Here is a 13,279-nt window from a genome sequence, read left to right as displayed (position 1 = left end):
TCTCAGTCAGAGTCGACTGTTTATTGAACTATGACTGAATTCTTCAGGAATATCAGATCTGTGATTGGCCCTCAACCACGAGCATCCGCACTTAATAAACTACCTTAAAGTGAAGAATGGTCAAGGATTTTCCATTTTCGAACAATAAGTGCAATCAGGTTTTTGAATTCTCTCCACAAAAAATTACAGTGAGGTCTTCTCATTTGTCCCAGACACTGTCACCTATTCACTCTGAGCAGATATCATTTCCTCTACACTGTGGACACGCTGCAGGCAACCGATGCTGTGGTTAATCTGCTATCTGATCCGAGCTAAGAGTTTACCTAATGCATTCAAATTGTGTAAATAAGTTCTTTACAAATACACCACATGGTGAACTTCACCTTACTTTCAGTAAGAGTCATTTTGTGCTCTAATAATTCACCAGCTTCTGCAGTGCCGTGGTCCCTGGACTGAGCAGGTGCCATAGCAGATATGATGTCGCCAGTGAAGACAGGCCTCGCTGTGTACCTGCACAGGACGATGACAACACAGGTGGGCTTTCCTCAGATGACTGATGAAGTGAAGACATTGCTGAGTCCTGATGATGACAGATGAAAAGTGTTGTGCCGACTTCACATTGTCAGAGGGGATGATGACTCCATCATAGACAGGAGTGTGTTTAGTCTTCATCATGTTCACTGTCTCCCATCAGCCGGTTTTCCTCACAGCTACAGTACCTCCTGCTCCTCAGCACTTAATGGAAGATTACTGCAGTAAGTCCGTCACCTTGCTATAAACTGAAGTTCAGCTCCATTTCTGTTCATCGTATATTTAGCACACATTGCCACAGAAGAACACACTGATCTGCTGTGATATTTCGTGTCTCGTCATTCACTCTTTTTTCATGGTCAGGTGCTCTCACTCCTCACGAAAACCGTGCTGTCACCGAAATGCTTAAATAAGAACATCAGATACGCCATCGCTTGACACAACCCAACAAGGCAGTGAATGTGAAGACACAGCATGATGTCACCAAGGTGATGGCAAAAGGCTGAAGTAGTGAATTCATTTTTAAATCATGAAAATAGAATTTCCCAAATCATCAGCAAAATACATTTAACCCTCTGAAGATTCTGACCTCCGCATCGTCTCTTGTTATGGCTTCTGTTTATGCCGTCTCCCATAAACCTCACACAAATACAGTCATTAAACACACCTCGTGTGGCAGATCTAACACGTAAGCTGTGATCTTCACAATGGAGATCTACATGGTGTCTTCTTGAGGAAAATGGGCCTCCATTAATATTTCTAAGTAGATTACTTGAGTTGAGTGGCCACAAAACCTTCAAGTCCAAAATGGACATTCAGGACATTCTATATGTGCTGCGACTGGAAGTCACAGAATCAGTTAAGTTGGACTCTGTGCACCTGAAGAAGATGATGGTGCTCACAGATGGAGCCTTCATCTCTATACTCTAAATGGGTTGTGTCCACTTTAGGTCCATCAGTAGCCATGAGTAGAAGAGCAGACTTTAGTTTTGCATACCCGCTATCTTGTAACGGCTCTCAGTGTCTGTTTCTACCCTTCATTATTATTATTTTTTAATTATAATACATAATTCATTCTCAAGGGTTTAGTCAAACCGATGGACTGCTTTACAAGGAGCACCTGACTCAGAGGCCCAATGAGAGCCATAAATAAGAGAGGACAGAGCCAGAGGGACAGAGGAGAACGTGCCGGCAATCGAGGAAGCCATTAGATGAACCCGGGTTCATCGATACTGAAGGGAATAAAGGGTTAAGATTGGGTGGAGGATCAACGGTGAAGTCTGGAGAGGACCTGGTGGACCTGTGAAAAGGGACTGTGGGTGTTATTTGGGACTGGCTTGGCGAAGCACGAATTTTAAGATAATAGCAATCACACTTATGGACATTTCAAGGACTTTTTGAACATGGTATGTTAACATTTTGATAGAATTGTTAATTGTGTATTAGTGGTTTATTTCTTGAGGGTTTTTGTAAAGGGCGAAGAGGGTGAGCTCCAGCGACGGGCTGTGTAAATATCAGATCGAGTTTTCTTATGTCTTTAATTCTCTTTATGTTTTTACAAGAACTCCTTCATTTCCTTGCTTACATTCATCTCTGTTGACGTGTTCTGTACTTGCGTTGTGCAGTTAGTTGGTAAAGTAGTGTTGGTCACTCGCACTGCGGTTCATTTATTATTTTCTATTTTTGGCCGCCCATATCTTTCTATATAATACGCTACCGTGGCTGTCTGCTTGTCCGTCAGGGATTTTAAATCACCTGCAGCTCACAAATCGTTTGACCTATTGACCTGACATTTGGTCCACATATACTACGTGACGTCTACTACATGATGATTGACCTCCAAGGTTATTCCTCTTTTTATTTTTATTTTATTCTATTGTAGAATCAACTCTCGGCAGTGGCCAGCAGGGCAGCAGTTTGGCACATGTGTATGGGCGTCATTCTCATGCCTACCACCTTTGCCATCATTTTCCCTACCTCGTCATATCTTAAATCATTCTTGAGGCAGTTTGAAGACTTAATTGTCAGCTTAAGTGAAAAATTAAGGAAAACATACTAAGTGATTGCAACACAAACTCCGAGTTAATCAGTTTTAACGAGAAAAGATGCCAACAAAAGAAAAGAAGAAGCGGGCCGCTAGGGTGGAGAAAAGAAGAGCTGCTCAGGAAACAGCAAGCACATCAACCTCTGAGCAAACGAATGGTAAACGTACAGAGAAGACGATGAAAACTAGGAATGCCCAAGTCAAGTGCATTCACTGCGTGTTATCGTTACAGCAGTGCGCCGTTACTGGTTAGAAATAAAAGGGTCTTGAGGAGCAGTGCAATGTGAAATTGTTTTGTGTGCAAATTATAAAAGTGAAAATCACTAAAATGAGTGGGAGTTCTACAGCTGTTTGGGGTGGACGGCTCCCTAAAGGTTATTTTATGACTGAAACCTCGGTTTCCTTCTTTGGCCACCCTGAAATGCTGCTGCTGCTGCCAACAGATCTCCCATGACTCCTTCCAAGCAGCTCCACAAACTCTCATCTGCTTGCTTTGTTCTGCTCACTTTGGCTCAGACATTTGCACCGTTTCGCTCGCTCTGTTAGCCCAACTCTATTAGCTAATCCCTCACCGGCAGATGTGCATCCAGGCCGATGGCTTTTAACAACAGCAAGTGCTCCCTGTCTGATCCTCCATTTCCATGTCCTGCAGCAGAATGAAGTCTCCCATACTTCTGCAAATGGAGAGGAAGAGTGCAGTTGAAATGACAAAATACAGTATGTGGTAATAGTGCACACATGGTTGATTACAAAACATTTATTGTAGCTCTAAGTTTTGCTGGAAATTTAATTTCATGTGAATCTCTTCACTTGTCAGTAGTCATCAGTGATGACGGCTTCATCAAATTAAAAGCTGGCATTTCCTCTGATCTCTGATATTGCAGATGGACTCTAGTCGGTTGCCTGCTTCCTCAAATCCCCTGTCCACCATCAATCAGCTCTTCTTATTCCTTGTCCCCAGCATTTAATAGGACATTTTACCCCAGGAAGCCTCTGGTGTGCCACAGTGGAGCATCTCATAATGTCATAGCGAGGTGACATGTTAGTGGTTGAAATCATTTAGAAGAAGCTGCACAGAAGATGAAAATGAAACTTCTTATTAACCCTCCGATGGTATTTATTTCTACCGAATCAATCCATTTTATCTTATACTAGCTGTCCCCTGTGGCTCTGCTTGCGTAGTAGTGAAACAGGACAACCTTTAAAAATGAATATATTTGCATTGAGAAGAATTAACATTGATAGCTTTCCCATCCGAGGGCTTCCTGATATACAATATTTTTGGCTTTGCTGTGATATCTCTGCTAATTAGCAGCTGGAGGGCCGCAGTGGCTGCAGGTTTTCATTCTAACCCTTTTCTTAATGAGTGACCTGCTAATTAACTTCTTTTGAACTAATTATAATTAATTGACTTGCTCTTGAAGACTCAGACCCCTTAATTGTTTCTTTATTCCTTAATTAGCAGCCAAACAATAATGAGATACAAAATGTGCCAAAATAACTGGTGTCCATCATACAATATCTGAAAATAAAGAAAGGTGAAGGTCTCAGGAATGTCGGTCTGCTCAGGTCCCCAGTGCTCTTAGAAAAGAGAAAATCAGCAATGTCAGAAATGATCGGGGGGGTATTATTTTCCATACATCGCTTAAATCATCCGAGATCAGATGCCTCATCTTGGATGAGTTAATGCCGGCGAAACTCATCCCGGATAAGTCATTTTTTCAAACGCAGCCGTCTAGTAGATCAGTCTAGCTGGATCTCATCATCCGAGATGATTGCGCTCACCCGCGCTGACTGAAAAGCCCATAGATATCGAGTCTAGGAAACATTATCAGCAAGTCTTTGATAGGCTGTAACAAAATGGCGAAAGAACGGGCGCATTTTTTCATACAAGCAGAGCAGGACCTTTTATTTGAAGGATATGAAGAATTTCAAGATTTAATATGCACAAGGAGTAACACTGCAAAAGCAGCCCAAACCAGAAAAGACAGCTGGCAAAAAGTGGCTGACAAATTAAATGCTAAGTAGTGTGCATTGTACTTACTGAATGCAGCGTTTCATTTCCTATATGTCAGATGAATTCTTATTTAATATGTCATAATTCCAGATTAGAAGGAGAACATGGGAACAGGTTAAAGTGACGTACAAGAATATACTTCAAACTGGTAAATATTGTTATATAACTATTTAAAGAGTTGTTCACAAAGAATCATATATAATATGAAAAACATTAATTTTAAAGCTAATAAAAAGGCAGACAAGCTAAAAACAGGTGGTGGTCCACATGGTCCAGACCTAACAGAAGAGTTTTGCTCTTCAGCAAAATGCCCATCACCCTGTTTCTGAAGGCATTCTAGGAGGAAGCTCCTCCTCAGAACCAGTGGCAGGATGCAGTGGTCACTTCATTTCAGGTAAAGGATGGTCACTGCATATATTTGTCCTCAATGTGTGCCATAGGTATGTTCCATATAGCCCTCTTTTATTTGTTGGGTCAGTTGCAGGGAATGTCATATCCCTAGAACTGACCAACGAGATATTGAGGAAGGTCAAATATTTGATGAAGACACTGTGTCTGATTATTCATCAAGAGAAGAGGTACATTTTCCAAATAATATTTGAACAAACTCAGTCCCATGTGCCCCAATCACATTTGAAGATCCTGGGTAATGAGAATGTTAGGCTGATTGTGAGATTCTTTATAGAACTGTGGGTGTTTTTGCCTGATGTGTATTAGATAGATAGATAGATAGATAGATAGATAGATAGATAGATAGATAGATAGATAGATAGATAGATAGATAGATAGATAGATAAAGTGAAAGGCACTATATGATAGATAGATAGATAGATAGATAGATAGATAGATAGATAGATAGATAATTTTTAATTTTAAACAGACCTTTATTAACAATTATAACATAATTGCAGTCAAATTAACAGTCAAAATTAATCAACATTTAATAACACAGTTTTCCTACTCATACTTTAAGACTAGACATTCATCTTCCAAGGAGCATAAAACATCATTTACAGCCCAGATCTCTCTAAATACATCTAATTGATTAATTAATTTAAAATATTCAAATTCAATTCTCAATCTCCTTTGAAGGAGGACCTTAAACATTAACAGAGCATCAGTAGTTTTCTGATCTTTATCTCTATTTCTTCTCGTTTTTAACGTTGCCATCTTGGCCTGGCCTAACAAAAAATTGCCAAGTAAACATTGTCTTTTACAAACTCTTGACACCGGCATTCCAAAAATATAAATGAGGTTATTAAATATAATTCCCAAATCCATCAACAATAAATCAAGAAAATGCAGCAGTGGTTGTAATCTGGTACAATACAGAAATAAATGATAAACTGTTTCTTTTTGAAGGCAGAATGGACACTGATCTGTTGTGCTGGCACCAATAGTTTTTAAAAATGAATTGGTGGCTACTGCCACATGTAGAATCCTCCACTGCAGGTCACCAACTCTTTTCTCAATTGGCGGTTTATATAAAGTCCTCCATGCTGGAGATGTCGTGTCATGCAGACACAGAGTGTTCCTCCACAGGGTATCAGTCATGTCTTTCAAATGAATAAAATGGGACACTTTAAGACACCAGTCATACAATTCTTTTTTTGACAAATTTTGGAAAGAAATTCCATTTATGTGATTAATTGTTAAAATTGAGTTATTAGAACTGATAAAATCTTTTACATTTGGTTTAATTGTAATTTCACATTCAGGAGGTTCTGCCTCTTTATGAGATCTCCAGAGATATAATCCTCACACAGAGGACCTGCACCCAATTGCACTAAAGAGCCTTTAAGTTTGTTGATTATCGACCCCCCAAGACGGACAGACCTAATCCCGAGCTCACGTGCCACAGCTTCCCCAGACTTCCACTGGTTGCTGACTGGATCAATAAAGTTGGCTACTTTGGTAAAGCCTTTGTTCATTAGCAGTGAGTTTAAACTAACCGAGTCAAACTCCAAGACTGGATTCCATATTACCGGTTCTTCAAGTAACCAGAAGACTGACTCCACATTAATTCCCACTCTGTTTGTTTTGGTGTGCAAAATCAATAACATGTTGCGTAAAAGGTGGGCAGCACAGATAGCCAATCGCTTGACATCAATTAAAAAGAGTTGCCAATCAAAATTAAGATTTCCGACCCTGTGAAAAAATGCTAAACTCCTCCACAGTAAAGGCTGAGGGGCATACAAGAGACGCTGTAAATCTGTCAGCCTAAAAGCTTCAATTCTACTCAGAATGTCCACCAAGCCCTGACCACCTTCATCCACAGGCAGATGTATCACACTGCGTTTCACCCAATGAAGTTTGTCCCAAAAAAAATCCAGTAATATCCCCTGAATTTCTTTTAACAGCCAAACTGGAGGATCTGCACACCTAAATTTATGCCAAAGCATTGAAGCAATTAAATTATTAATAATAAGCACCCTACCCCGAAAAGAGAGCTTGGCGACCACCCATTTCCATTTGTTCAGTCTCCCCTGAATTTGGTCAATTAAACCTTCCCAGTTATCAGCTGTGGCTCCAGACTTCCCAATGTAAATTCCCAGATGTTTAAATACCTTAGAGTTCCATGTTAAACCACTTGGGAGGTTTGGGGGAGGACAGTCCCAGTTGCCCATCAGAAAGGCATTACATTTGGACCAGTTGACCCTGGCAGATGACACCGTTTGAAACACCTGTAAACAGTCCTGCAGCAGGACAACATCGTCAGGTTCAGTGATGACAACTGTGACATCGTCAGCATATGCCACCACCTTAAAAGATGCAGTGGGACACACAGGCAATGACAGGCCGTGAAGTAATTGGCGAAGTCTGTGGAGCAGGGGCTCTATGGACAGCGAGTATAGCATACCGGAGAGTGCACACCCTGACGAATGCCCTTGTAACAGAAAATGGGGCTCCCAACCCTCCATTAATTTTAAAACACTAAACACATTCGTGTACATTAATTTAATATATCCTAGAAAGGTCTCACCAAAACCAAACCTTTCTAGAACTTTAAATAAATACTGGTGGTCTACCCGGTCAAAGGCCTTCTCTTGATCCAGTGAGATGAGACCCGCCTTAAACCCAAAAATGTCAGAAGCAGATACCAAATCCCGCACAAAGAAAATGTTATCAAAAATACATCGTTCAGGGACACAGTATGACTGATCAAAGACCACTAAGCAGTTCATGACAGTCCTCAGACGAAGAGCCAGCGCTTTAGAAAAGATTTTATAGTCTGAGCACAGCAGGCTGACCGTCGCCAGTTTTAATGTTGCAGAGATCCCCTTTTTGGTAAAAGAGTCAAACTGCTCTCCGACAACTCACGGAAGTTCTTTATCCCTGATGCTCTCCACAAACACAGTCAGGAAGTCCTTACCCATGATATCCCAAAAGGACTTGTAGAATTCGACGGAAGTCCATCGATCCCAGGGGCTTTGTTCTGATTTAAACTCCCAAGAGCACTAGTGAGCTCCTCCAGCGATAGTGGCAGGTCGAGTTCTTCCTTGGTGGATGGAGTCAGCTGTGGTAGGTCATTAAAGAAAATTTCTGTGTTTGAAGACAAGTCCACTGTTTCTGCAGAGAATAAGTCTTTGTAAAATTTGAAGGCAAATTCCGGATCTCCTCGGTCTCCGTCATTTCAGTCCCATCTGCAGTTTTCAGACAGTGAATGATTTTTGCCTGAGCAACCTTCTTCTCCAATGAAAAGAAAAACTGCGTAGGGGCGTCTATTTGGGAAATATTCTGAATCTCCCCTGACAATGGCGCCCTTCACCTGTTCATCCAGCAGGGACCTCAGAGAATCTTTTTTTTTTAGAGACTCAAGCAAATTGGCATTAAAACCGGTTTCCAGTTTGGTTTGAATTATCCCAATGTCCTCTTCCAGTTCTTTAATGGCCATGGTGACCTTTCTAGAAGAATGTTCAGAATAAAACTGGCAAAAGAGTTTAATTTGGACCTTGGAGACGTCCCACCATTGCTTCAGAGATGAGAATTCATTTTTGCTGAGTCTCCATTTGTCCCAAAAGAGACGAAAGTGTTGAAGAAATAGAGAGTCTTTAAGAAGTTTAGTATTAAAGTGCCAGAAAGATTTAAAATTACGCTCAGACCCCAAAGAGAAACGAGTGAGAGCTAAACTATGGTCTGAAAACCCTGTGGGCAGAAGACAAGAGCCCAAAATGAGGTTCAGATTGTGCCGTAACGTATAAATCCTGTCCAGCCTTGCCATGGATAACATGCCACTGGAGGCCTTGAGCCATGTGTACTGTCTCGCTGTCGGGTTCGACTCTCTCCACACATCCACAAGTTCTTGCTGATGAAGGACCGACTGCAACACCTTGACTGACCCGGGTGAGGCTCAGCGCCATTCCTGTCCATCTCTGCATTTTCAGTGCAATTAAAATCGCCAGCTAAGAACACACGTCCTCTGAACTGCACTCAGCTAGCACATCTTTTAACAAAAGAAAAAGAAACTCTCTCTTTGCCTTCATTTGGAGCGTAGACATTTAAGAAAATAATGTTTTTCCCTAAATACGTACAACGACCTTCATGAGACGACCTTTAATTTGCTCAAAACAGTCAATGGACTCCGGGAGAAACGCCTTACTGAAGAGCACTGCCACCCCTGCGCTGGCACTGGAGCCGTGGCTCAGAATCGATGTCCCACTCCAGTCCCTCTGCCACTCCGACTCATTCATTGGGTCAGTATGAGTTTCTTGAAGAAAAGTAACATCTAGTTTTTTCTGTTCCAAATATTGAAAAGTACGGCTCTCTTTAAGGAGTCTCTGCAGCCGTTAACGTTCAAAGAGCCCAAAGAGAAAACAGGCATTAGAAAGAAAAGAAACGGAGCAGCAATGACAAGAAGAACTTTAACTAATGAAAAAGAGAGGAGCTGGTGTGGAGCCATTATGTGCTGGAGGTGAGAGACTTTCTAACTTTGCTGATAACATTCTTTAAACGATTAAATTCTTTTCTTTCCATTCCCAAAGGAACAGCATTGCGCATAACTCGCTTGGCTGAAACCAAAAAAAGTTCCAGGTCAGGAAAATGTTCTACAACATTCACCTTCCTTTGCCTTCAAGAAAATCCAGAAAGCTCAGAATGCTTTCAGTGCTGTATTCGTTTTTCCAAGAGTGCCAGTTAAATTGTCACTTGACATACAAGAGTCACTGTCCTCACCACCCGCTGACTCCCCTCACACTCTGGGCTAATTGTCACCTCTCTGGTACTTAGAAACGATTCTTCAAAGACACGTCAGCCCCCTCTGTCAGGTTCATTTTGTTACTTCTCTTGGCTCCTACTCCACCATCTGAGGTTTCTTTCCTCTTTCTGGGGAGTGTCGTCCATTCTTCTTCAACATTCATTTCCTCAACAATTCCAGCTTTTTCTTCCCTAACTGCACTGCCTGAATTAGTGCCTGGTTCAGTTTCTGCCACAGCTTTGACATTTAAGAGAGGGCAAGCAGTTTCACTGTGGACTGTGGACTCAGGACTGGCCTCGGTCTGCTCATCCACCTTAGATGGCTCACAGGTAGCAGCGGCAGCATTCAGACCTTCAATGTCATCCACCTCAGTTGGTGTCGTTTCAATGACAGGCTGCATAACCTCGGTCTTAGCTTGGCCCTTTTCTTCATCCTGATTTATATTCACAGTAGAGGACTTCAACTCGGCCTCGGCCGATCCATCCACTTCAGGCATTTTTATCTCAGCTTTCTTTATTTCACTCCTTTCAACTGTGGAGCTACAACTGGGTATCTGATTATCAGAACTTCCTACAGTTGAGCTAAGAGTACCTGTGGATACCTCACAGATAACAATCTGCTGATCTTCAGCATCGGAGTCGGAGTCCTCAGACTCATCCTCTACATCTGACTCACTCACTGCATTTATGTTTCCTCCCATAGCATGACTAACATCAGCTCTTTTACAGTCAACTGCTTTGTGCCCTGCACGCCACATTTAAAACATTTCATTGAATCAGAAGATATAAACACAATATAGTCACATCCATCTACTTTGAACTTCAGAGCAACATCTAACTCACTGTAACCTCTGTTGAGGAGCATAAAAACCTGTCTCCTAAATGAGACCACATGTTTTAATTCTGGCTGTTTACACCCCAAAGGAATCATAGTAATGTCAGAAATAATCTCGCCATACCTGCGCAATTCATTACGTAGCAGTTCATTCTTCAAGAAAGGAGGAATATTAGAGATTATAATCCTCTTTGCAGGAGTTGAAAGCGGCAAAACAGAAATGAGGGTTCCATTAATGACTAGGCCTTCCTGAACCAGTTGGTGAACTAAGGCCTCTTCATTTAGAAATATCACGACAGCCTTATTCATTCTTGAAGCAGAGATAATGTTTTTACATCCAATTATTTTTCCAATTTCAGTAACACACTTCTCTACTGAAACTACTGGATCAACAATCAGCTTGATGCCATTTCTTCTGCTAAGTTTTTCAAAGCCATGTGGCAAAAGGCCTGGCTGTATCCCTCGGGACACAGCCATCCTAGCCACTTCTTTTTAAAAAAACCACTAAATAAACTTGAAATAATGACTATATATAAATAACACAGCAAAGAATTAAGAGAAATGACTAGAAAAAAGAAATAAAAGAAAAAAAATGGAAAAAAGAAAAAGCTAAACTCAACTCACTCTCCTGCTAGCACAAAGGCCTCTTCCACTCCAGACCAAAGCAATCGACACACAGAGAAACAGCAAGACAAGATAGATAGATAGATAGATAGATAGATAGATAGATAGATAGATAGATAGATAGATAGATAGATAGATAGATAGATAGATAGATAGATATGAAAGGCACTATATAATAGATAGATAGATAGATAGATAGATAGATAGATAGATAGATAGATACTTTATTAATCCCAAGGGGAAATTCACAAATTGATAAATTCATTACCCACCTGCAATAGCATGAAACGCCTCTTTTATAGTCTGCACACACAGCTTGTCCAAGAAACACTATGAAAACCCAAGGAGATATTTCAGAGTCAAACAGACTTTACGAATTGCCTGGCAAACTGCACTTTTAGACAGATTTTCCGCATCACCTACAGTATATAAAAAAAGTGCCGCCTGCAAAACACCTCAAAGCAGTGCATACTGTCTGTGTGGTTGTGAGAGCCCGACTTCATCTAGTTTGACTTCGAATATAAGGTGCTAATAAATCTTTGAGGTACAATATTCACCCACCGGCTAAAGTGGTATCTTTCGAAAAGAATTTCCTCCAGGAGCAATACAGGATATTGCCGACCATGCAAAACCCTCTCTATATGAAATTCTCTTCTTATAATTTGTTCACTGATATCAATTGGTCGCTCATCCAGGATCATGGCAAATCATTTACAATTACATGCGGCTAAACGAGTAATCCACGCAGCCTTTCTATAACTTCAATTTAATTTAATTTAACTTAATCCTGATACTCTATATGTTCAATTTCCTCAAAATAACTATTCATGGTGGCTCTAAAATCCGTACTGACCCCTACTCTCTTTTCTGTTTCTTTTTCCGGTTTCTTTGTGGTGGTGGCCTGCGCCACCTCCACCTACTCAAAGCTTCATGATGCTCCAACAATGATGGATGGATTAAAAGGAAGAAGTCTACGTGACCATCATCATCATCAAGCCCTTCCGTGAGAACCCTAAATACAAACAGGACTGTTTCATTTATGTGAGGTAGAATGCCCAGAGGGGACTGGTCAGGCGGTCTCATGGTCTGGAATCCCTACAGATTTTATTTTTTCTCCAGCCGTCTGGAGTTTTTTTTGTTTTTTCTGTCCCCCCTGGCCATTGAACCTTACTCTTAATCGATGTTAATTCATGTTGATTTATTTTCTTCTATTGTTGTTTTGTTCTATTCTTTAATATGTAAAGCACTTTGAGCTACTGTTTGTATGAAAATGTGCTATAGAAATAAATGTTGTTGTTGTTGTTGTACGAAAAATACCCCCCTGCTATGGCACCATGAGAGCAGCAACAAGCCACGGAATTAAAGAATGAGATTAATTAACGACAAGACTTGGTGCCTCATTAAGCAGCTGGTTGGAGTGAAATTGGTTGGAGTTTGAGGCCCTGACTTAGGTGGTCTCCTGTCGGCTCACTCACTTTTCACATTTCATTTCTGTTTGGGTGCCATATTAGGAAAGAATTGAATCAATTCAGAGGAACAAATCTTAAAAAGTAAGTCCATTAAAATGAATTCAAAACACGTAGATTAGCAGCTAAAGCTGGTGACCAATTAAGAAAAGGGTGAGAATGTATGCCTGCAGCCACTGGAGGACTGGAGTTTGAGATCCCTGCTGTAGAGGCTCACTCAACATATTTTCATTTGAACCCTTTTCTTAATTAGTGACGTGTTTTTCCTGCTAATTAACCCCTTTTCTATTCATTTTATTTGACTTGCTCTTGTAGACTCAGACCCCTTAATTGTTTCTTTTTCCTTAATTAGCAGCCAAACAATAATGAGATACAAAATGAGCCAAAACAACTGGCGTTCATCATACAATATCTGAAAATAAAGAAAGGTGAAGGTCTCAGGAATGTTGGTCTGCTCAGGTTTTAGAAAAGTGAAAATCAACAGTTTTTTTAACGTCTGCTAAAGCACCACGAGTGCAGCAACAAGCCACAGAATTAAAGAGCGGGTTTAATTAGCAACAAGAATCAGC

This window comes from Polypterus senegalus, chromosome 12 (genome assembly GCF_016835505.1).
Source record: "Polypterus senegalus isolate Bchr_013 chromosome 12, ASM1683550v1, whole genome shotgun sequence".
Taxonomy (NCBI): Eukaryota; Metazoa; Chordata; class Cladistia; order Polypteriformes; family Polypteridae; genus Polypterus; species Polypterus senegalus.
This window is presented reverse-complemented; position numbering follows the sequence as displayed.